The sequence below is a fragment of the Arvicanthis niloticus genome (assembly GCF_011762505.2).
Source record: "Arvicanthis niloticus isolate mArvNil1 chromosome Y unlocalized genomic scaffold, mArvNil1.pat.X SUPER_Y_unloc_5, whole genome shotgun sequence".
NCBI lineage: Eukaryota > Metazoa > Chordata > Mammalia > Rodentia > Muridae > Arvicanthis > Arvicanthis niloticus.
The window spans coordinates 1,353,381-1,361,231 of NW_023045022.1; positions in this window are offsets into that span (position 1 = coordinate 1,353,381).

Below are 7,851 nucleotides of genomic sequence, written 5' to 3' on the forward strand. Positions count from 1 at the left end.
GAGAGGAGAGAACAGAAGGGCATCCAGAGAGAGGGGAAGACTGAAGGAAATCCAGAGACTGGAGAGAACAAAGGGCATTCGGAGAGAAAAGAAGACAGAAGGGCATCCAGCAAGAGGACAGTATAGAAGGGCATCCGGAGAGAGAATAGAACATAAGGGCATCCAGAGATAATACAGAACAGAAGGGCATCAGAAGAGAGGAGAGAACAGAAAGGCATCCAGAGAGAGGAGAGAACAGAAGGGCATCGAGAGTGAGTAGAGACAGAAGGGCATCTGGAGAGATTAGTCAACCAAAGGGCATTAAGAGAGAGGAGAAGACAGAAGGGCATCCAGAGAGAGGAGTGGACAGAAGGGTATCCAGTGAGAGGAGAGAACAGAAGGGCATCCAGAGAGAGGAGAAGAAGGTTATCTAGAGAGAAAAAAGAATTGAAGCGCATCAGGAGAGAGGAGAAAACTGAAGGGCATCCAGAGAGAGGAGAAGACAGAAGGGCACCCAGAGAGAGGAGAAAAGAGAAGGACATCCAGAGAGAGGAGAGGACAGAAGTGGATCCAGAGAGACGAGAGAACAGAAGGGCATCTAGGGAGAATAGAGGACAGAAGGGCATGAAGAGAGAGAAGTAAACAGAACGGCATCCAGAGGGAGGATAGGAATGAAGGGCATCCAGAGAGAGGAGAGGACAGTATGGCATCTAGAGAAAGTAGAGAACTGAAGGGGATCGATAGAGAACAGAGGACAAAAGGCCATCCAGACAGAGGAGAGGACAGAAAGGCATCCGGAGAGAGAAGAGAAAAGAAGGGCATCCAGAGGGAAGAGAAAACAGAAGGGCATAAGAAGAAAGGAGAGAACAGAACGGAATCCAGAGACAGGAGAGAAGAGAAGGACAGCCAGAGAGAGGAGAGGACAGAGGGACATCCAGAGAATGGAGAGGACAGAAGGACAATGGGAGAGATGCAAAAACAGAAGGGCATTCAGAGAGAATAGAGGACAGAAAGGCTTCCATAGAGAGGACAAAAAGAAGGGAATCCAGAAAGAGGTGAGTACAGAAGGGCATCCAGAAAGAGGAGAAGACAGAAGGGAATCCAGTGACAGGAGAGAACAAAAGGGCATTCGGAGAGCAGAGAGAACAAAAAGGCATCCAAAGAGAGGAGAGAACAGAAGGGCATCAGGAGAAAGAAGAAGACAGAAGAGCATCCAGAGTTAGGAGAGGACAGAAAGGCATGCAGAGAAAGGAGAAGACAGAAGGACATCCAGAGAGAGGAGAGAACAGAAGGGCATCAGGAGAAAGAAGACAGAAGAGCACCCAGAGATAGGAGAGGACAGAAGGGCATCCCGAGAGAGGAGAAGACAGAATGGCATCCAGAGGTAGGATCGAACAGAAGGTAATCCAGAAAGAGGTGAGAACAGATAGGCATCCAGAGAGAGGAGTATACAGAATGGAGTACAGAGACAGGAGAGAAAAAAAGGGAATTCGGAGACAGGAGCAGACAGAAGGGCATCGAGAGAGAGGAGAGGACAGAAGGGCATCTGAGAGAGAAGAGAACAGAAGGGCATCCATAGGGAAGAGAGATTAGAAGGGCATCCGAAGATAGGAGAGAACAGAAGGGCATACTGAGAGAGTAGAAGACAGAAGGGCAATCGGAGAGAGGAGAGAACAAAAGGGCATCTAGAGAATGTAGAAGACAGAAGGGCATTCGGAGAGAGGAGAGAACAGAAGGGCATCAAGAGAAAATAGATGATAGAAAGGCAGTCAGAGAGAGGAGAGAACAGAAGGGCATCCGGAAAGAGAAGAGAAGGGCATCCAGGAGAGGAGCAGACAGAGTGCATCCAGAGAGAGGAGAGTACAGTGTGCATCCAGAGAGAAGAGAATTGCATACAGAGAGAGTAGAAGACAAGACATTAGGGCATCCAGAGATAGGAGAGAACAAAAGAGAATCCAGAAAGAGGTGAGGGCAGAAGGGCATACATAGAGAGGAGTATACAGAAGGGCATCCAGAGAAAGGAGAAGACAGAAGGGCATCTGGAGAGAGGGGAGAACAGAAAGGCATCCGAAGAGAGAACAGAAAAGAAATTCATCCAGAGAGAGGAGAGAAAAGAAGGGCATCCAGAGAGAATAGAAGACCGAAGGGCATCTGGAGAGATTAGAGTACAGAAGGGCATCCAGAGAGAGGAGAAGACAGAAGGTTATCCAGAGAGAAAAGAGAACTGAAGGGCATCCAGAGAGAGGAGAAGACAGATTGGCGTCCAGAGAGAGTAGAGAACAAAAGGGTATCCATAAGGAAGAGAGAACAGAAGGGCATCCGAAGAGAGGAGAGAACAAAAGGGCATCCAGAGAGAGTAGGAGACAGAAGGGCTTCCGGAGAGAGGGGAGAACAGAAGGGCATCCAGTAAAAAAGAAGATAGAAGGGCATCCGGATAGAGGAGAGAACAGAAAGGGCATAGGGAGATAGAAGAAAACAGAAAGGCATCCAGAGAGAGGAGAGGACAGAAGGGCATTCAGAGAAAGGAAAGGACAGAAGGGCATCCAGAGATAGGAGAGAACAAAAGGATATCCAGAGAGAGGATAGGACAGAAGGGCATCCAGAGAAAGGAGAGAACAGAAGGGCATCCAGAAAGAGAAGAGAACAAAGGGTTTTCAGAGATAGGAGAAGACAGAAGGGCATCCAGAAAGAGAGGAGAGGATAGAAGGGCATCTGAAGAGAGAAGAGAACAGAAGGGGATCCAGTGGGAAGACAGAAATGAAGGGCATCTGAAGAGAGGAGAGAACAGAAGGGCATCCAGAGAAATGAGAAGACAGAAGGGAATCCGAAGAGAGGAGAGAACAGTTGGACATTGGGAGAGAGGAGAAGATAGAAGGGCATCCCATGAGAGGAGAGGACAGAAGGACATCCAAAGGAGAGAACAGATGGCATCCAGAAAGAGAAAAGAACAGAAGGGCATACAGAGAGAGGAGTATACAGAAGGGAATCCAGAAACAGGAAAGAGCGAAAGAGAATTTGGAGGGAGGAGAAGACAGAAGGTCATCCGAGTGAGGAGAGGATAGAAGGGCATCTGGAGGGAGAAGAGAACAGAAGGGCATCCAGAAAAAGGAGAAGACAGAAGGGCAACCGGAGAGATGAGAGAACAGAAGGGCATCCAGAGAGAATAAAGCACAGACGGGCATCTAGGGAGAGGAGAGAACTGAAGGGCATCCATAGAGAGGAGAAGACAAAAGGGCATCCAGAGAGAGGAGAGTACAAAAGGGCATCTGGAGAGACAAGTGAAAAAAAGGGCATAAAGAGGGAAGAGAAAACAGAAGGGCATTTGAAGAGAGGAGAGAACAGAAGGGCATCCTGAGAGAGAAGAGAACCGAAGGGCATCCAGAGATAGGAGAGAATAGAAGGGCATCCAGAGAAAGCAGAAAACAAAAGTGCATCTAGAGAGAGGAGAGGACAGAAGGGCATCCAGAGAGAGGAGAGGACAGAAGGGCATCCAGAGACAGTAGAGAATAGAAGGGCATCCAGTGATACGAGAACACAAAAGGATATCCAGAGAGAGGAGAAGACAGAAGGGCATCCAGAGTGATGTGAGGAGAGAAGGGCATCCAGGGAGAGGAGAGGACAGAAGGGCATCTAGAGAGAGGAGGGAACAGAAGGGCATCGATATAGAGGAGAAGACAGAAGGGCATCCAGAGAGAGGAGAGGACAGAAGGGAATACAGAGAGAGGAGAAGAGGAAGGGCATCCAGAGAAAGGAGAGGACAGAAGGGAATCCAGAGAGAGGATAGGAAAAATGCATATACAGATAAAAGAAAACAGAAGGGCATCCAGAGAGAATAGAGGACAGAAAGGCATCCAGAGATAGGAGAGAATAGAAGAACATCCAGAAAGAAGTAAGTACGAAGGGCATTGAGAGATAAGAGAAACAGAAGGGAATACAGAGACAGGGTGGAACAAAATGGCATTCAGAGGTATGAGAAGACAGAAGGGCATCCAGAGAGAAGAGGGGACAGTTGGAAATCCGGAGAAAGGAGAGGACAGAAGGGAATATGGAGAGACAAGAGAACAGAAGGGCATCCAGAGAGAATAGAGGAAAGAAAGGCATCCAGAGAGAGGAGATGACAGAAGGGCAGCAAGTGAGAGGAGAGGACAGAAGGGCATCCGGAGAGAGGAGAGAATGGAAGGTCATCCAGAGAGAGGAGAGAATGGAAGAGAATCCAGAAAAAGGAGAAGAAGAAGAGCATCCAGAGAGAGGAGAGGACAGAAGGGCATCCAGATAGAGGTGAGGAAAAGGGGCATATTGAGAGAGGAGAGAACAGAAGGGCATCCAGAGAGAGAAGAAGACAGAAGGGCATCCAGGGAGAGGAGAGGACAGAAGGGCATCCGTAGAAATGAGAGAACAGAAGGGCATCCAGAGAGAATAAAGCACAGACAGGCATCTAGGGAGAGGAGAGAACTGAAGGGCATCCATAGAGAGGAGAAGATAAAAGGGCATCCAGAGAGAGGAGAGTACAGAAGGGCATCTGGAGAGAGAAGAGAAAAGAAGGGAATAAAGAGGGAAGAGAAAACAGAAGGGCATTTGAAGAGAGGAGAGAACAGAAGGGCATCCTGAGAGTGAAGAGAACAGAAGGGCATCCAGACATAGGAGTGAACAGAAGGGCATCCAGGGCAAGGAGAGAACAAAAGTGCATTAGAGAGAGGAGAGGACAGAAGTGCATCCAGAGAGAAGAGGAGTGGACAGGTCATCCCAAGAAAGGAGAAAACAGAAGAGCATCCTTAGAGAGAAGAGAATAGAAGGGAATCAAGAGAGAGGAGAGGAAAGAAGGGCATCCAGAGAGAGTAGAGAATAGAAGGCATCCAGAGATATGAGAAGACAAAAGACATCCAGAGAGAGGAGAAGACAGAAGGGCATCCAGAATGATGAGAGGAGATAAGGGCATCCAGAGAGAGGAGAGGACAGAAGGGCATCCAGAGAGAGGAGAGGACAGAAGGGCATCCAGAGAGAGGAGAAGATAGAAGGGCATCCATAGTGAGGAGAGGACAGAAGGTCATCCAGAGAGAGGAGAGAATGGAAGAGAATCCAGAAAAAGGAGAAGTTGTAGAGCATCCAGAGAGAGGAGAGAACAGTAGGGCATCCATATATAGGTGAGGAAAAAGGGCATATAGAGAGAGGAGAGAACAGAAGGGCATTCAGAGAGAGGAGAGGAAAAGGGGCATATAGAGATAAAAGAAAACAGAAGGGCATTCAGAGAGAGGAGAAGACAGAAGGGCATCCAGAGATAGGAGAGAACAGAAGGGCATCCAGTGCGAGGAGAGAACAGAAGGGCAGCTAGACAGAGTAGAGGACAGAAGGACTTCCAGAGAGAGGAGAGAACAGAAGGGCATCTAGAGACAGGAGAAGACAGGAGGGCATCCAGGGAGAGGAGAGAACAGAAGGGCATTCAGAGAGAGGAGAGGACAGAAGGGAATCCAGAGAGAGGAGAGGACTGATGGGCATACAGAGAGATGAGAGAACAGAAGGACATCCAGAGAGAGGAAAAGACAGAAGGGCATCCAGAGAGAGGAGAAGACAGAAGGTTATCCAGAGAGAAAAGAGAACTGAAGAGCATCCAGAGAGAGGAGAAGACTAAAGGGCATCCAGAGAGAGGAGAAGACAGAAGGATATCCAGAGAGAAAAGAGAACTGAAGGGCATCCAGAGAGAGGAGAAGACAGAAGGGCATCCTGAGAGAGAAGACAGAATGGCATCCAGAGATAGGAGAGAACAGAAGAGCATCCAGAAAGAGGAGAGAATAAAAGGGCATCCAGAGAGAGTAGAGGAAAGAATAGCATCCGAATAAAGAAGAGAACAGAATGGTATTTGAGAGAGGAGACAACAGAAGGGCATTCTGAGTGAGGTGAAGATAGAAGGATATCCAGAGAGAGGAGAGAACAAAAGGGCATCCAAGAAAGGAAAAGAGAGAAGGGCATCCTGAGAAGTGAGAAGACAGAAGGACTTCCAGAGAGAGGAGAGGACAGAAGGGCATGCAGAGAGAGGAGGGAACATAAGGGCATCGGGAGAGTGGAGAACACAAACGGGCATCCCGAGGGAGGAGAGGACAGAAGGGCATCCAGAGAGAATAGAGGACAGAAGGGCATGTAGAGAGAGAAGTGAAGAGACGGACATCCAGAGAGAGAAGAGGACAGAATGGCATCCAGAGAGAGGAGAGAACAGAAGGGCATCCAGTGAGAGGAGAATACTGAAGGGCATACAGTGAGAGGACAGGACAGAAGGGCATCCAGAGAGAGAAGAGGACAGAAGGGCATCCAGAGTGAGGAGAGAACAGAAGGGCATCCAGTGAGAGGAGAAGACTGAACGGCATCCAGTGAGAGGACAGGACAGAAGGGCATCCAGAGAGAGGAGAAGAAAAGGGGCATCCAGTAAGAGGAGAGGTCAGAAGGGCATCCAGATAGAGGAGAGGAAAGAAGGGGATCCCAAGAGAGGAGAGAACAGAAGGGCATCCAGGGAGATGAGAGAATAGAAGATAATCCAGAAAAAGGAGAGAACAGTAGGGCATCCAGAGAGAATAGAAGACAGAAGGGCATCTGGAGAGATTAGAGAACAGAAGGGCATCCAGAGAGAGGAGAGGACAGAAGGGCATCCAGAGAGAGGAGAAGACAGAAGGTTATCCAGAGAGAAAAGAGAACTGAAGAGCATCCAGAGAGAGGAGAAGACTAAAGGGCATCCAGAGAGAGGAGAAGACAGAAGGACATCCAGAGAGAAAAGAGAACTGAAGGGCATCCAGAGAGAGGAGAAGACAGAAGGGCATCCAGAGAGAAGAGAGGACCGAATTGCATCCAGAGTAAGGAGAGGAGAGAAGGGCATCCGGAGAGACAAGAGAACAGAAAGGCATCCAGAGAGAATAGAGGACAGAAAGGCATCCAGAGAGAGGAGAAAACAGAAGGCATCCAGAAAGAGAGCAGAACAGAAGGGCATCCCGAGAGAGGAGAAGACAGAAGGGCATCCAGAGATAGGAGAGAACAGAAGAGAATCCACAGAAAGGAGAGAACTTAAGGGTATTCAGAGAGAGGAGAGAACAAAAGGGCATCCAGAGAGATGAGAGAACAGAATAGAATCCAGGAAGAGGAAAGAACAGAAGGGCATCAAGTGAGAGGAGAAAACAGAAGGGCATCCAGAGCAAGGAGAGAACAAAAGTGCAGCTAGAGAGAGGAGAGGACAGAAGGGCATCCAGAGAGAGGTGAGAACAGAATGGCATCCAGAGAGAGGAGAAGACAGAAGTGCATCCAGAGAGAAGAGGAGAGGACAGAAGGTCATCCAGAGAAAGTAGAAAACAGAAGAGCAAACTTAGAGAGAAGAGAATAGAAGGGCATTAAAAGAGAGGAGAGGACAGGAGTGCATCCAGAGAGAGGAGAGTACAGAAGGGCATCCAGAGTGATGAGAGGAGAGAAGGGCATCCAGAGAGAGGAGACACCAGAAGGGCATCCATAGAGAGGAGAAGACAAAAGGGCATAAAGTGAGAGGAGAGGACAGAAGGCCTTCTGGAAAGAGAAGAGAAAAGGAGGGCATCCCGAGAGAGGAGAAGACAGAAGGGCATTCGAAGAAACACGAGAACAGAAGGGCATCCAGAGAAAATAGAGGACAGAAAGCCATCCAGAGAGAGGAGAGAACAGAATGGCATCCGGAAAGAGAAGAGAACAGAAGGGCATTCTGAGAGAGGAGAAGACACAAGGGCATCCAGTGATAGGAGAGAACAGAAGGGCATCCAGAAAGAGGAGAGTACAGAAGGGCATCCAGAGATAGGAGAGAACAGAAGGGAATTCACAGAGAGGAGAGAACTTAAGGGTATTCAGAGAGAGGAGAGAACAAAAGGTCATCCA